The 17,432-nt window shown below is 46.4% G+C and overlaps 1 protein-coding gene across 16 annotated transcripts in view; it reads right to left on the bottom strand.

Annotated features, from left to right (window-relative positions):
• Nucleotides 1-17,432, bottom strand: part of BTRC (beta-transducin repeat containing E3 ubiquitin protein ligase) — a 167,735-nt gene that overhangs the window by 119,994 nt on the left and 30,309 nt on the right. The window lies entirely within an intron of this gene.

Raw genomic sequence — 17,432 nt, 5'->3', positions numbered from 1 at the left:
TTTCATGTAACCATGGAACTTAGCTCATTTTAGGCAACATATCAGTTACATGTCAGCTAGCGTTTACATTATAAACTGCTATTCCCATGGATTTATAACAGCCATAGATATTCACTTCGGCTCAAACTGGATGTACCAATTCCAAGCCCAAGAACAGTTTTCATCCCCTCAACCTTTCTCATACCCATACAACAACACACACATCCCTGCACCTTTGGATCAAAGAAAAAAATCTGAATATTCGAAGACAGAAAAACAAGGAGTTTCCAGTGCATATTTTGCTCTGTTACAATCCAAAAATAGCCCTGTTAAAAATTAACTGCATTTGGCAAGCAACTGATCATTTATGGAAAAAGAAAACCAACACAGTCCTTTTTAAATATCTGCAAAACAATTAATGAACAGTAAATTCTTCTCCATTAAATTTTGAAATATATAAATATAAATATATATTATACACACAGAAACAGTGGATACCAGGCATTCTAAATACATAATTACATGAGTGCACCTCCAACTTCCACAGGAGCCATTCTGGTGAATTGTGTAAATAATATGCCTTTAAAAACCTTAATATATAAATATAGATTTACTAGTTGTGGAACAGTTATATATACCCTAGAGATGAGAATACACTTAAAAAAAAAAAAAAACCAAAAACCTGCCTAATTATGAGTTTACCAGAGAGACTAAAAGGGCCCAGAGCAAATTAATACTTTTATAACTTGTAGAGAAAGTTGTTTATTTTATTTTTTGTTTGTTTTTGTTTGGAAATAAGAAAAAATGTAAGAAATAACTGGAGGTCTTAATTAAGCCAACAGGAAAACACAGAAAATTCACATTTAGTGCCGATGTTCGCTTGCTATTGCAGGATGCTGTGCCTGGAAGTTATTTAAAACAAACAAACAATCAAATAATTCAGACTTGATTAGCTGATGCCTTTTTTGAGGAGCTTTTTTTATTATTTTAAGATCAAACTTCTAAAATGAAAAGAGAACAATCGCCTCCTCAAAAGGTAACGATTAGGAGCATATCAATTGGCTTTCACGCTGACAACTCTCAACTGAGGATACTGCCTCAGAACTATGGAGAAAGCAAGGTTTCAACCCTTTCGTACCTGTTTTCTTCGAGATGTATTGCTCATGTCTGTTCCAGGCTAGATGTGCACGCTCTGTGCACAGTTGTCGGAGATTTTTCCCTTAGTGGTATCCCTAGGACTGGCTCTAGCGCCCCCTGGAGCCATGCATGTATATGCCAGTATAAGGGGCGCTGCTGGCTCCACATCATCTCAGCTCCTTCTTGCTGATAACTCTGATGGAGGGGTAGGATGGAGGGTCATGGAATGGACATGAGCAACAACACATCTCAAAAGACAACAGTTACGAAAGTTTAGTAACCATTTTTCTTCTTTGATGGCTTGCTCATGTCCATTCCATGCTAGGTGACTCACAAGCAGTACCCTCGGAAGTGGGATCAAGGTTTTTGGACCTGCTGACTGCAACACCACTCTTCCGAAACTGGCATCATCACGGACCTGCTGGGTGATGGCACAGTGGGACGTGAAGATACAGACTGACAACCATGGTGTGGCTCCACAGATGTTCTGGATTGGTACTTGTGTGAGGAATGCTGCTTATGAAGCCTAAGCTCTCATGGAATGAACGGTCACGATGGCTGGAGGTGGAACCTTCAACTACATGTAACAGGCCTGGATACAAGCAGTTCTCTTATCCTTTCCGCTGCTGCCACAGAGTTGCATAGATTTAGGAAGGGCTTAGTGCTCTCTGTGTAGAAGGCTAGGGCCTGCGTAACATCTAATGTATGGAGCCAACGCTTGTTGGTGGTCTTTGAGGTTTTGGAAAGAAGGCCAGAAGAAAAGTATCCTGGTTGTTTTAGACTTGCGACACCACCTTTGGAAGGAAGGCCGGATGGGGGCACAGCTGGACCTAGTCCTTGAAGACACTGTATAATGGGGTTCTATCGTCAGGGCTTTGATCTCAGAGACCCTTCTGGCTGAGGCGATCGCCACAAGGAAGGCAACCTTCTGAGAGAGAAGTAGCACGAAACAAGATGCTAGCATCTGGCTTGAAGGGAGGCCCAGTGAGCGTCAACAGGACCAGGTTTAAATCCCATGGGGGGATCAGGTCACAAACCTGAGGGTAGAGTGTCTTTCCAGGGCCTTGAGAAACCGGAGCATCATCTCATGGGATAACACTGATTTGGCCCTGCACTGGAGGGTGGAAGGCTGAGACGGCTGCCAAGTGAACCTTAATAGATGACAGAGTCAGACCTTAATGTTTAAGGTGGAGCAAATAGTCCAAGATAGACAGCAGAGAAGACCGGGATAGATACAGATTCTGCTTAAAGGCCCAACACATGAAATGTTTCCACTTAGCCAAGTAAGTGGCCCTGGTGGAAGGCTTTCTGCTACCTAGTAAGACTTGAGCAGGCCTGTTCGGAACAGGTTTGACTTCAGGGTTCAGCCACGCAGCAACCATCCCATCAAGTGCAAGGAGACGAGGTACGGGTGAAGCCAAAGGCCAATGCCCATGGTCTTGTGAAATCAAGTCCAGACAGGATTGGAGCATGAGTGGAATGGCCACTGAGAGGTCCAGAAGCGTACCGAACCAATGCTGGCATGGCCACGCCAGAGTTATTAGAATAACTCTCGCCTTGCCCTGCTTGATCTTTACAAGATCTTGTGAACCCAGGGGATTGGTGGGAAAGCGTTCAGCAGGCGGTCTGCCGATGAGAGCCGGAAGGCATCAAAGACAGAACCCCTGCTGAGCCCAGGCAGCAAACAGAACTGATGGCATTTCCTGTTCTGTTTGGTGGCGAATAGGTCCACGTGGGGATGCCCCCACTTCTGGAAGATGACATTGGCAACCTCCAGGTAGAGAAACCACTCATGATGAGGAAAAGGACCTACTGAGGTGATCCGCCAATGTGTTCCAGGCTCCTGGGAGATGTGACGCTTCGTCGTGAAAGGCATGTTTCACACAGAAGTCCCACAGCTGGAGGGCCTCTTGGCACAGGGCTGAAGATTGAGTTCCTCCCTGCTTGTTGATGTAAAACACTAAGGCCTAGTTGTCCATCAAGACCTGCACCATTTTGCCTGAGATCTGGGGAAGGAACGCCTGACAAGTCAAGTATACTGCCCTCAGTTCCCTGACATTTATATGCTGGGAGAGTTCTTCCTGGGGCCAGAGGCCCCGAGTCCGCAGATTGTCAGGGTGGACTCCTCACCCCAGGTCTGAGGCGTCCTAAACCAAGCTTACCAACTGATACAGCACGGCAAAAGGTATCTCTCTCATTTGGAACCTGGGTCTCTCCACCAAGTCAGTGAAGCTACGTCAGACGATGGAATCGTGAGTACTGAGTCCAGGTGATGTCTGCCTGGGGAGTAGACTGATGCCAGCCACAACTGTAGGGCTCGGAGGTGTAGCCACATGTACTGCACCACATAGGTACATGCCCCCATGTGACCCAACAGTTTGAGGCAAACCCAGGAGGTTGTAAGAGAGTGGGCTGCGACCTGGGGGAGATCACGTCTGGCATAGTTCGGAATCTGGTCTCCGGTAAATAGGCCTTGGCCTGGGTGGAATCGAGCACCACCTCAATGAAGTTTATTCTCTGAAGTGAACCAAAGTTGACTTTTGCTCATTTATTAACAGATCCAGAGCCTGAAAGGTGGCCCATACTATGCCAATGCTGTGCTGGACTTGAGCCTGCAAGAAGCCTTTGATCAGCCAGTCATCAGGTATGGGTAGACTCGTATGCCTCAACATCTGAGGAAGGCTGCAACCACCACCATACACTTTGTGAAAACCCATAGGTCTGCAGACAGGCTGAAGGGAAATGCTGTGAATTGGTAAGTGGTGTTGACCCACCACAAACTGATGAATCTCCTGTGTTCGCGGAAGATGGAGATGTGGAAATTGAGAGTGGCGTACCAGTCTCTTAGATCCAGGGAGAGAATGATGGAGGCCAGAGAAACCATGTAGAACCTCAGGTTTTTTAGATATTTGTTGAGGTGATACAGGTCCAGGATGGGCCATAGACCCCCCACCCCGCCTTTGGCCTTCATGATTAGGAAACACTGGAATTAAAACCTCTTCCCTCTCAAGTCTTGAGGAAGCTCCTCTACAGCCACCACACCTAGGAGGGCCTGCACTTCCTGGACAAGAAGCTGCTTGTGAGAAGGGTCCCTGAAAAGGGACTGGGTAGGGATGGCAGGGTGGATGAAAACTAGAGGGTGTAACCGACGGTTATAGTGCTGAGCACCCAACGGTCCAATGTTATGTAAGACCATGATGGGTGGAAGTGTGACAGGCGGTCCAAAAACAAAAGGATGGATGGATCCAGAGTCGAGACTGGTATGTCATCTTTGGGCACACCTTCAAAAGGCCTGTCTGGACCCGCCGGGGCATCTGTGTGAGCCCAACTGGGAAGATGAGACAGAAGGTAGGGGTTGAAGACATGTACAGTCCTTTTCCTTTCTTTTGTAAGGAGGCACCGGGAATCTGGGAGGCTGCTGGGGCCTAAGTGCTTCCTGGAGGCTGGGGGCATGTAAAGGCCCAGAGAGCGAAGCGTGGCCCTCAAGTCTTTGAGGCCATGAAGCTTGGAGTCTGTTTGTTCAGAGAACATGGATACACACTTGAAGGGGAGGTCCTGAACGGACTGCTGCACTTTGTGAGAGAAGCCCAATCACTGGAGCCATGACCCATGCTGGTTAGAGATACGTAACTGGAGGCTACCCACTAAATAAACATGGTGTCCGAACAGGTCCAATCTCTTAGCCTCTTTATTTTTGGGGGTTATGCTCGACTACCCCATCTGTCCCGCTTGTTTGCGGCAGACACCACCAGGAACCGGGGAGAGGCGGGTGGTGGTGGTGCACGAGTACAGGTACTCAAACTCACTGGCTGATAATATAGTACTACTTCTCTGCCCTTTACTCCTGGGGGAATTCTGTACTACTGCACGTCCACAGAATTCATGTGCCCCGCAGATTTCTTTGCTTTCCTGTAGAAAAATGATTCTCTGACAGGGAAGCAAAGGGAAGCTGCAAGAGCAGTCATGCACGTTCCGTAGCTGTGCAGGTACATCATTTCAGGCACCCAGAGCAGCCGGCAGAGAGATAAATCACCGCAGGGCTGGGGACATCCCAGCAGGTGGCTCCTGCCCTGAGCCGGAATCAGCTGCTAGTCCCAGCTGGGCTGGAGGCAGGAGAGGACAGAACTTCCTTTTCCCCTGCAAGAAGTGGCTGGGGCCAGAAACCTCACCTGGCTGCAGGAAGCTCAGCATCCTCCCCTGCTTCCTGTCCCCATCACTCCTCAGCTGCAGGGGGAGGGATCATTGTAGGGGAAGCTGCTACCCCATTTGCCAAACTCCTGTGCATCTGGACCTTGCACACCAAGACATCCCCGCCAACCCTCACCCCATACACCCAGAACCCCTCTAACCCTCCATACCCGAGCTCCATCCCACAAACATCTATGGGAATTAGAAAAGAGTTGGTTCCATGCTTCTACTTCACTGACCAACTATAGTGAAACCCTTTGGGCCACCACAATTAAGGGCATTTAAGCAATAACACAATTCACCAGGCAAAAAACACAAAACAAACAGTCTTCAAGCCAAAAGGATAACAGTATATTTCACTTATGAAAGCACTGAGCCAGATCCTAGGAGACTGGAAGGGTTCAGAATGATTGGCTCCCATTAACCAGAGAGTGAAGCCCTCTAGCAACGTTCAGTAACAGCTCATTCATTAGGACCTTCCCACTTCCAAGAACTTGGGAGTGAGTACTGGACTTCTCAACCTCAGCACTGATCATTAAGGCTACATTTTCGTCATGGGCATTTTTAGTAAAAGTCACGGGCAGTAAACACAAATTTACAGCCTGTGACCCGTCCATAACTTTTACTAAAAATACCAGTGAATAAAATTGGGGGGAGGGCTGCCCAGGACCCCGCAGGTCCTGGGAGAGGGTGGGCGGGTGGCAGCATGAGGCACAGAGCTGCCTGGCCTTGCCTCTGCTAAGCAGCTGAGCAAGGGGGATATCGCTGCTTCTGCAGAGCCCCCCAGATAAGCGCCACCCTGAGCCGGTCTCACCCTGTCCTGTTCCCAAACCCCCTGCCCCCTCCCACACCCAAACTCTGCTGCTGGGGGTGGGGGGGGGGCACAGTACAGGGGCCCGAGACTGCCCCAGCAGCAGCCGGTGCGCCTGGCGCAGGGGCTGCCTTAGCTGTCCCTGAGCCAGACACACCGGGCACTACAGAAGTCACAGAATCTGTGACCTCTGTGACAAACCGCAGCCTGATATCATTGATGTCAGTGGTGGGTTCCCCCCATTCATCTTTCAGATCAACCTATAGCTAGTAGGTTTAGTCCTCTGACTAGTAGGTGTTTGGTAAATTTTACATTCCCTGCTATACCTATGAACCTCAATCCATCAAAGTGATTTCCCCCGGTCTCCTATTCATTGCTGTAGTTGCTCTTAACTCTCCCTTCTCCTGTATTATACTGAATATTCTCTAAGGCCATGTCTACACTACAAAGTTAAGTCAACTTCAGTTACGTGAACGATCAGAAACCACTGTAATTACACCCTAGGGGTAGCAGTGATGCAAGTATGCAGGGCCATAAATCGCCTCCTGCTAAGAACGACTGTGACTCTGTGCAATGAGTGGGAAATAGCGGATGGCTATGCAGCAATGGGATTCCCTAATTGCGACAGGTAGCATACATTTCCCAATGTTGGCTCCAGACCATCTTGCGTCAGAGTACATCAACAGAAAGGGATACTTCTCTGTGGTACTGCAGATGCTGGTGGATCACCAGTGTCATTTCACTGACATCAACGCAGGATTGTCAGGGATGGTGCATGACGCACGCATCTTCAGGAACACTGACCTGTATAGAAAAGCTACATGCAGGGACTCTTTCCAGGCCAGAAGATTCCAACAGGGAATGTGGAAATGCCCAAAGTGATCCTGGGAGACCAAGCCTACCCCTTAGTCCCGTGGCTCCTGAAGCCTTCCACCGGAAACCTTAACAGCAGCAAGGAATGCTTCAACAACAGGCTTGGCAGGTGAAGAATGACTGCAGAATGTGCATTTGGCAGATTAAAGGGTCACTGGCACTGCCTTTTTGACAGGTTAGTCTTCAATGAGAAAGATGTTCCCATGGTCATAGCAGTCTGCTGTGCTCTGCATAACATTTGTGAAGCCAAGAGAGAAAAGTTTCCCCAGGAATGAAGCACTGAGGTGGATCGCCTGGTGGCTGATTTCAAGCCAGACACCAGGGCTATTTGAGGGGTTCAATGCAGCAGGGGGCGCTATTCAAATAAGGGAGGCTTTGAAGCAGCATTTTGACAATGAGCCCCAGTAACATGTCTTTCTGTAATGCATTGAGCCAGGCGTTGTTTACTTGCCACCTTGAATGACCCCCATAATGATTCCTGCCTGAGCGTTAATTGTAGTCTGCAAATGGGCTGATTGCAATAGAAATTCACACACAGTGGCAAACACCCTCTGTAGGTCACAAATAAAGACTCACTGTCTCTCTAAGACAGAATTTTTATTAAACAGCAATACACAGCTTAACATTTCTCACAAGGGACAGTGACAGTGAGCAACTCTCTCCGAAGTGAGGATCTCTCAGTTGCACGTAAGTTCAAATGTCATTATGGAAAATATCCCTGGGGCGGGGCGCAACAGGTACTGCAATGTACTGGGAATATGAGAGGAATGTGTGTGGGGAGTTTGGGGAGGGCAAGGAAGGAAGTTCTGTATGGGCTACAGGGCGAGTCGAGCACACGTGTTCCACCTGCAGGGCAATCGGGACCTTAGCGTCTCTGTTTGGTCCTCCATGAGCTTTATTATCCACTCCTGACCTTGTCTCCTCTCCTGGCTACCCACTTCCAGTTTCTCGTTTATTGTGTCTCTCCATGCTCTGTGCTCGCTATCAGCCAGATCTGATGATTGCAGCATTTTGTGAAGCATGTCCTCCTTGTTTGCCTCCTTCTCAGACGGAGGCGCTCCACCAATGCGTAGGAGCTGCCCCTCAAGAGCACATCTGCAGAAGGAAAAAAAACAAAAAAAAGTCAGTATTGTCACAGTCCTAAACCGTAAAAGTTACATACACCTCTTTCTCACTTACCCTTGGCAAACGCAGCACAGCCAGAGCACTAAACGTGGTGAGATCAGCCCAAGGAGGGGGTGGTGAAAGATGGGACAAAGGATCTGGGTGGTTTCAGAAGGGGATCCGTACAAGTGCCTAAGGCCACTATTCGGAATACTGGCACTGTTTTCCACAGGCGGGGTCAATCAATGCTAAAATCACACTACTGAGGGTAAACAAACATGCAAAGCTGCATCTCCTACATGAGTGTGGCTTCAGACTGGGTCTGTACGTTGCTCATCTTTGTGCTGCTTTGGTTCCTCCAGAACCAATTGCCAATTGGCACAGCAAAGTTTCCTACAATGGGAGAAGAAAGTGCTATGGTGCAAGTGCTAGAGGAGCCAACTGGGGGGGAGCTTTTCTTGACCTGCTGCTCACAAACCGGAAAGAATTAGTGGGGGAAGCAAAAGTGGATGGGAATCTGGGAGGCAGTGACCATGAGTTGGTTGAGTTCAGGATCCTGACACAGGGAAGAAAGGTAAGCAGCAGGATACGGACCCTGGACTTCAGGAAAGCAGACTTCAACTCCCTCAGGGAATGGATGGGTAGGATCCCCTGGGGGACTAACATGAAGGGGAAAGGAGTCCAGGAGAGCTGGCTGTATTTCAAGGAATCCCTGTTGAGGTTACAGGGACAAACCATCCCGATGTGTCGAAAGAATAGTAAATATGGCAGGCGACCAGCTTGGCTTAACGGTGAAATCCTAGCGGATCTTAAACATAAAAAAGAAGCTTACAAGAAGTGGAAGGTTGGACATATGACCAGGGAAGAGTTTAAAAATATTGCTCGGGCATGTAGGAATGAAATCAGGAGGGCCAAATCGCACCTGGAGCTGCAGCTAGCAAGAGATGTCAAGAGTAACAAGAAGGGTTTCTTCAGGTATGCTGGCAACAAGAAGAAAGCCAAGGAAAGTGTGGGCCCCTTAATGAATGAGGGAGGCAACCTAGTGACAGAGGATGTGGAAAAAGCTAATATACTCAATGCTTTTTTTGCCTCTGTCTTCACTAACAAGGTCAGCTCCCAGATTGCTGCGCTGGGCATCACAACATGGGGAATAGATGGCCAGCCCTCTGTGGAGAAAGAGATGGTTAGGGACTATTTAGAAAAGCTGGACGTGCACAAGTCCATGGGGCCGGATGAGTTGCATCCGAGAGTGCTAAAGGAATTGGCGGCTGTGATTGCAGAGCCATTGGCCATTATCTTTGAAAACTCGTGGCGAATGGGGGGAAGTCCCGGATGACTGGAAAAAGGCTAATGTAGTGCCAATCTTTAAAAAAGGGAAGGAGGAGGATCCTGGGAACTACAGGCCAGTCAGCCTCACCTCAGTCCCCGGAAAAATCATGGAGCAGGTCCTCAAAGAATCAATCCTGAAGCACTTACATGAGAGGAAAGTGATCAGGAACAGTCAGCATGGATTCACCAAGGGAAGGTCATGCCTGACTAATCTAATCGCCTTCTATGTTGAGATTACTGGTTCTGTGGATGAAGGGAAAGCAGTGGATGTATTGTATCTTGACTTTAGCAAAGCTTTTGACACGGTCTCCCACAGTATTCTTGTCAGCAAGTTAAAGACGTATGGGCTGGATGAATGCACTATAAGGTGGGTAGAAAGTTGGCTAGATTGTAGGGCTCAACGGGTAGTGATCAATGGCTCCATGTCTAGTTGGCAGCCGGTGTCAAGTGGAGTGCCCCAGGGGTCAGTCCTGGGGCCGGTCTTGTTCAATATCTTCATAAATGATCTGGAGGATGGTGTGGATTGCACTCTCAGCAAATTTGCGGATGATACTAAACTGGGAGGAGTGGTAGATACGCTGGAGGGTAGGGATAGGATACAGAGGGACCTAGACAAGTTGGAGGATTGGGCCAAAAGAAATCTGATGAGGTTCAAAAAGGATAAGTGCAGGGTCCTGTACTTAGGACGGAAGAACCCAATGCACAGCTACAGACGAGGGACCGAATGGCTAGGCAGCAGTTCTGCAGAAAAGGACCTGGGGTGACAGTGGACGAGAAGCTGGATATGAGTCAGCAGTGTGCCCTTGTTGCCAAGAAGGCCAATGGCATTTTGGGATGTATAAGTAGGGGCATAGCGAGCAGATCGAGGGACGTGATCGTCCCCCTCTATTCGACATTGGTGAGGCCTCATCTGGAGTACTGTGTCCAGTTTTGGGCCCCACACTACAAGAAGGATGTGGATAAATTGGAGAGAGTCCAGCGAAGGGCAACAAAAATGATTAGGGGTCTGGAACACATGACTTATGAGGAGAGGCTGAGGGAACTGGGATTGTTTAGTCTGCAGAAGAGAAGAATGAGGGGGGATTTGATAGCTGCTTTCAACTACCTGAGAGGTGGTTCCAGAGAGGATGGTTCTAGACTATTCTCAGTGGTAGAAGAGGACAGGACAAGGAGTAATGGTCTCAAGTTGCAGTGGGGGAGGTTTAGGTTGGATATTAGGAAAAACTTTTTCACTAGGAGGGTGGTGAAACACTGGAATGCGTTACCTAGGGAGGTGGTATAATCTCCTTCCTTAGAAGTTTTTAAGGTCAGGCTTGACAAAGCCCTGGCTGGGATGATTTAATTGGGTATGGGTCCTGCTTTGAGCAGGGGGTTGGACTAGATGACCTCCTGAGGTCCCTTCCAACCCTGATATTCTGTGATTCTATGATTCTAAGAAACAAAGGAGCTCTACCAAGGAACCTTCAGCAGAGGGACTTCAGAGTATCTGCAGAAAAGCTCGCTAGAGATCTCTATGGACGGTTCCCAGGAGACCTTGGTGTTCATCAACAAACTTTTCTGCAGGGCCCCCACTGTGTAGCTGCACAGAGGAAAGAGAAGCAGATGGAAACAGAACCTAGTGTTGTTAATCTCCATCCCTTCTCCCATGTGCACCATGTAACAAAATAAGGACATCTCTTCCTCATATAACCCTGCACTATGAAAGAAAAATTAGTACTTACCGGAACTCCGCTCTCCTGCTTCAGGCACACCAGAACCAGACTGCTTGGACTGGCTAGACCCCTCTGGAGTCAAAAAAGGGGTCCTGACTCACCATGCTGCCAGAGGAGCCTGTCCCACATTCTCCTTGAACTCGACCTCCTCGTCCATCACTTCATCCTCAGGGTTGACTCCACTGGCCGCTGCCATGACATATCCATGGAGCTCTTAACAGTGGAGGTGGAGTCGCTGTGGAGGATGGCATGCAGCTCCTTGTAGAAGCAGCATGTTTTTGGCACCACACTGACAGTTGGCCTCCCTTCTCTTCTGGTACGCCTACCTCAGCTCCTTGATCTGAGCATGGCACTGCTGCATGTCCATTCCACAGGAAGTGGAATTTCAAAAATCCCCAGGGCTTTAAAGGGGAGGGGCACATGCCTGTCTACCTGAGTGCAGGGCAGCAGAGTAGAAACTGCTTACCAGAGCAGTCATGAGAGGCACTGTGTGACACCTCCTGGAGATGACTTAGGGCGACATACGAAAATGCAGTGTCTACACTGACACTGTGTTGCTTTACCTTTGTCACAAAATGCTCAATGCCGTCATCGAGGTGGTTTTATTATGTCTGCGTAGCAGGAGAGTTAAACCGGCGGGAGGAGCATTGCAGACACTTCCACTGTTTTGTCGACAAAACTGTGTAGTGTAGACGAGGCCTAATGCCCTGATACCTTCCCAGTTTACCATACATTTTCAAGAGTTTCCAGCGCTATAGCAAGTTTATTAGGTAATACTCTTAATAACCAAAGCTGATAGCAATCTGAATGGACTGATTTGTATATGTTTAGATTATACAAGTATTTCTTTACCTGCATGGGATCCAGGAGGAGAATGTCAGTTTTAGATGGGGTGGAGGAGAGTGTCTCCCCACCCAGAGTCATTATGAGACTTTCTCAGGCTTGGTCTACACTACAGTTAGGCTGATATAAGGCAGTTTACGTCAACCTAATTATGTTAGTGTACACTCTACGGCCTTCCTCCTGCTGATGTAAGTGCCTTACTACAGCAACATCATAACTCCGCCTCCATGAGAGGTGTTGGGTTTATGTCAGCGTAGTTAGGGCGACGCAGTGTCTGTGTAGACACTGCACTACTTACATAGGCTGTTGGCTGTCATTCTTGTCAATTTCACGGCTCCAGCCATGAAACTGACAAGAAAGCTGGGTTGTCACCAAGGCAAGTGGGTGGCTTCCCGCTCCCAGCTGGGCTGTTGCCTGCCTATCTCCCTGCTCCCCAAGGGGAGCCCAGGTGCCGCCCGGATGCTCCCTACTCCCTATTGCCGGGAGCTTAGCTGCATCCCTCCCCATGGCTCTCAGCTCCCCAGCGCAGGGCTCCTGGTGGGCATCTCCATGTGCCCGGAGTCTTGGCGGATCCCAGGCTCCTGGCAGGGAGCTGAGATCCTCAGTACAGCCTCCAGGCTCCCCACTGGGAGACCAGGATGCAGCCCGGCTCAGAGTGGAGAGCCAGGCGGACGCAGCGTGGCAGCTGCCCAGAGGCGTCCGGCTCCTCCCTGCACCAAGGCTCCGAGGATCTGCCCAGATGCCAGGTGATGAGCTCACAGCCGGGTCCCTGGCAGCGGGGAGCCAAGAGCCCAGAGAGCAAACGGGCCCCCGGCAGGAAGCTGCATGTGCAGCTGAGAGCCCAGTCTCTCAGCCTCTTATACTGCCCCTCTTAAGTCAGTGGAAGTGCTCCTGGTGAGGACGTGCACCACCGACAGGAGGAGGATAGTGTGGACATGAGCGACTACAGTAATTACTTGCAGTGGTTTTAAATCGACCTAACATAGGTCACCTTACATTTCTAGTGTAGACATGCCCTCAGTCTCTGAGATTAAAGGTGAGCAGAGGTTTCTTAACCAAAGGAGCTAGCTTGTCCTAATTGAAACATGCACAAGATTTTCCAGTGATGGTTACAAATTCCTTCAAACACCTAGCAGAGACTACACCTTACTTAAGGAATATTACAATTTAATTGTTGGAAACTGAGTAAATAACTCTCCTGGAATTTACAAGCTTTACTGTCTGTGCCAGTGGATACTGATGTTTCCATGAATTGTTGCTTTTTGTTCCACAGAGCTTATAAATACCATGAAGTGCATCTGTGGCTCTTACGACTGCAGATGCCATACCCTTCTTTAGAGGTACTGAAGAAACATTGTGATGCAGCTGAAGAAGTGGGTTTTTTACCCACAAAAGCTTATGCTCAAATAAATCTGTTAGTCTTTAAGATGCCACAGGACTCTTTGTTGTTTTTGTGGATACAGACTAACACGGCTACCCCCTGAGACTGGAAGAAGTAGAGACTTTCAGACTGGACCTAGACGTTCAAAATGACTTTTACATGAATAAAAAGCTTCTGTGCTCCAGCTCATGAAAAGCAGGCCTATGGACGATTTCTCACGAAGGTCTGAAGCATGGAGGTATTTGAAGTTCCTAGATCAACATTCTGTATTAAGTAGGCTAAAAATATTAAACTTTTCAAAAAGTGAACACATGATTATGACTAAGTCCCAGTTTTTAACTGCTGACCCTTCACAACTTGCTTATTTCTGCACTCTCAAATCTTACTGTCTCCCCTCCTTGTGCCTCCTCCTCCCCACCAGCCTCCATTTGTCCACTTCTCCCCAACACTTTTACACTTTCTTCCATGTCTTGATGCCCAGGACACTAACCCTGGAAGTTGATTAATATTTACACAGGTAACTGAATGTGTAAAGTACCAGCCATTCGTTATCAAGTATTGTGCAACTACTCTCCATTTTGTTATTTGTTCCGCAGTAGCACCTATCGGCCCCACTCCGGGACCTGTTGCATTAGGTGCTATACACACATGTAATTTAAAAACAAAAAACAGTCCCTGCCTCAAGAAGCTTAAAATGTTAATACATGACAAGAGACAGTAAGTGAATTGAAAGGAAGGATTGCCTAACAGTTAGGGTGTCATCCTGGGACTCAGGAGAACTAAATGCAATTCCCTGCTCTGTGTCAGACTTCCTCTGTGGTCTTGAGCAGTCACTTAAGTCTCTCTGTGCCTCGGTCCCCCCTTCTGCAAAATGGGGATAACAGCACTTCCCTACTTCACGGGGTGTACTGAGGATAAATATATTCAGGATTGTAAGGCGCTCAGATACCATGGTGCTGGGGGCCAGATAAGCACCTAATCTAGACAGATGCAAGTGGCCAAGAAGGAGAAGAAGAAAACAGGGAAATGATCACATTTAGAATAAGCAGCAGAAGCCCTGACACATCAACTGCCTAACCACACTGGATTCTAAACTACTATGAAGACATATCAAGGCTCTAAGGGGAACCCCACACTTGGGACTTTTATCTACCCTAGTTCTATAGCTCCAAAAATATGTACTACAGGGAACAAACCTCTACTGATAGGGAGAGGAACTGGATAATTTGTCTGTTCTATTTCCAATTTGTATAATTTTATACAATCAGTTGGGCACACTGAGCATATGCTGAGAGACTGTTATGTTATGCAACTACCACACAGGAGTGTTTTGAGGACTACTTAAATACGTGCACAGCACTGTACATTTTCAAAATTCTGTATGAGTGCCACATATTAATGAGCTACTTATTTTAAACTTTCCTCCCCAAAAAACCAGTGTATGCATTTTTAAATTCAAATAATCTGAAGTCTCTAGGTACTCACTGGAAATACAGAATATATCTTTCAGAAGGTAAGGAAGGTATGTCAGTGACGGTATTACAAAACAGGGACAGAAACAATCTCTCTGGACATTTCTTCTAGGAAAGCTCAGCTTAAAAGGACGGATCCAGATTTCACTGAGGTCATGATTTTTATACCCATTTTTCCAGCTGACTTGACTGATGTATAGCCGATTCATATCTCAAATGCCTTCTCTGATTATAGTGGCCTTTCCTGGCGCCAATCTAGCTAAGGTAAGCACCGGAGTTTCCAGTATAAAATATTTGTACAGGTTTATAACTTGGCTCTAAAAATTCTACTCCAGGATACTGTGGGTGGTAGGGAGGGTCAGATGAGCTCATTATATTAAACTCTTTATGTGATACAATACTAAGGCACAATGGTACATGAAGGGCAAGGATCAGTTTTAACTCTGAATTACCTTGCTCTCACCAGTCACCTAAACAATATTTAGTTTTCTTGTTAATGTAATCAAAGACATTTAAGCTAATTAACAGCTTTAATTTATCTGACTTCACAATTCAATTTAAAACATATAGGATCTCTCTATATATAAACAGGAATGGGAACAAAATATTTCTATTGATCTTATTTATGTACACATTAAACCTAAAAAACCTTTCCCTGTGGAAGCCAATTTTAGTTAGTTTTCAAAAGGCTCAGCTTTAAGGGGATAGGATGTTCCACACTGTTGGAAAACACAATGCTGCCATTTGAAGAAAGAAGATTAAATCAAGAACAGGGCTGAACAAAAGAACTGCAGGTGTTTGTCTTTTACCAAAGGATGAACTTATAGGAACCCAGACAGAAAATGGAGCTTTACAGATTACTTAAAAGTCTGTTCTTTAAATCAAAATGTATTTCTGGTCATTTGTATTGTACTTCCTCTAGACCACATATGTATATAACACAGCTCTCTGCTACACCACAGCAACATTAAATATAAAAACTTGCTATTAAAGGGCAGAGGGTAATGGCATTAGTGTGGGCGACCCATGCTCAGGTAGTGATCAACTATTAACTCCACTTCAAGTAGGCTGAAAATATGCAAGTGTTGCCAGCACGGTTTTTAGATAAAATTGTCAGTTTTATGGATATTTATAGTATGTGTCCAGTCTTGCAGAACTCCATCTTCCTCCATCTCATTTGTAATATAAACTGCTTTTATCCCACATTAATACATTGTGTTACTCGAATACTTCTCATTCTGTATAAGCAAGGCAGCAGATCAATACCCGGCTACACTGAGGAAACGAACCATTACCGCGGAATCCTGTTAAAAGCACACTTAGAGGAATAAACTTGATGCATAACCATAGCGCCATTCTATTTGAATAAATATTTAGGTTTGTGCATATTTTTAAAGTAGCTTTTTGACTCAAATCCTATTTTTAAAAAGGCCATTATAACAAGTCACCTAAAACTAAATCCATTTCACTTCAATCTCTTACCATCTCTGCTACTTACCCGAACTATGTGTTTAAAAAAAGGCTTCTCCCCTGCCCAACACCACCACACACACACATGCACGAGCCACTTTACTCCTGTAATTCCTACTGTGAAATCATAGCACTGAATTTGTGACAGCTATTTCCATCGGGGGGGGGGGGGGGCACAAGAATAGGTCTGTAATTTCACTGAAGGATCAAGCAGAAGGAGAAGCAAAACAGAGGAAGATGTTTATTAATACTCAACAGCGGCACAGTGAAATCAAAAAGATACCAGCCACAGACATTGATTTTTTGAAAGATTCTTTTTTTTTTTTTTAATTTGCTCCACTGTGAAAGACTCCATATAAAAGGCTCACTTCTGAACATGGTAAATTTTTATACATTTATTTATATTTTGCATGTATAAAATGCACCCTTCCATATGTACCTGAGCACTTGGTAAAAACTTATGAAAATCTACCTCAGACACAATCTAGATAATCCTTTCCCTACCACACCCTCCCAGGCCACCACCTCGGACCAAAAAGGATGTTGTGCCCTGTAGGACAACAAATTTGGGCTGGGAGACAGACATTAACTGCAAAGCTGAGGTCCCTCTACTGAAATAACCTGCCTCCTCCCCAGTTATGTTTAAATTAAGAAAACATTAGCGTCAGTGTCCTAGCTGACCTTCGCTAGTGTGAAGGACTATGGAGAAAGAGATGGTTTCTCAGACAGTCAGGGTTCAAGCCCCAGAGAACTCTTTCGGAATATTAGAAATTTACAAAGGTGCATTTGTTATATTAAAGACCACTGCTTTGGATTAATAATATAGGACCCAATCTCCACTGCCTCTTAAGCATTCAAGCAATCTTAACTCCACTGAAATCAATAGGAGTTAAGAGTATAATGTACTTTGAAGGATCAGGTGCTCGGTTATTACTCATAAGATAGTGAGACACGACTTGAAAGACCCAAGACCATTAATAACCCCACTCAAACCTGTTATAAAATTGATCATGTGAGATTAAGTTTATTCTGGTTTTTATTTTCTCCCATCCACCACAAGTGACTTGTCTCTTTGTCTGTTTCTATTGGGCTCACAGTACCACAGATTCTTTCAACACCACCCTTAATCATTT

The sequence above is a fragment of the Eretmochelys imbricata genome, chromosome 7 (assembly GCF_965152235.1).
Source record: "Eretmochelys imbricata isolate rEreImb1 chromosome 7, rEreImb1.hap1, whole genome shotgun sequence".
NCBI classification, from domain to species: Eukaryota; Metazoa; Chordata; order Testudines; family Cheloniidae; genus Eretmochelys; species Eretmochelys imbricata.
Note: the sequence above shows the minus strand (reverse complement) of the source record. Positions and strands in the feature narration are given on the sequence as shown.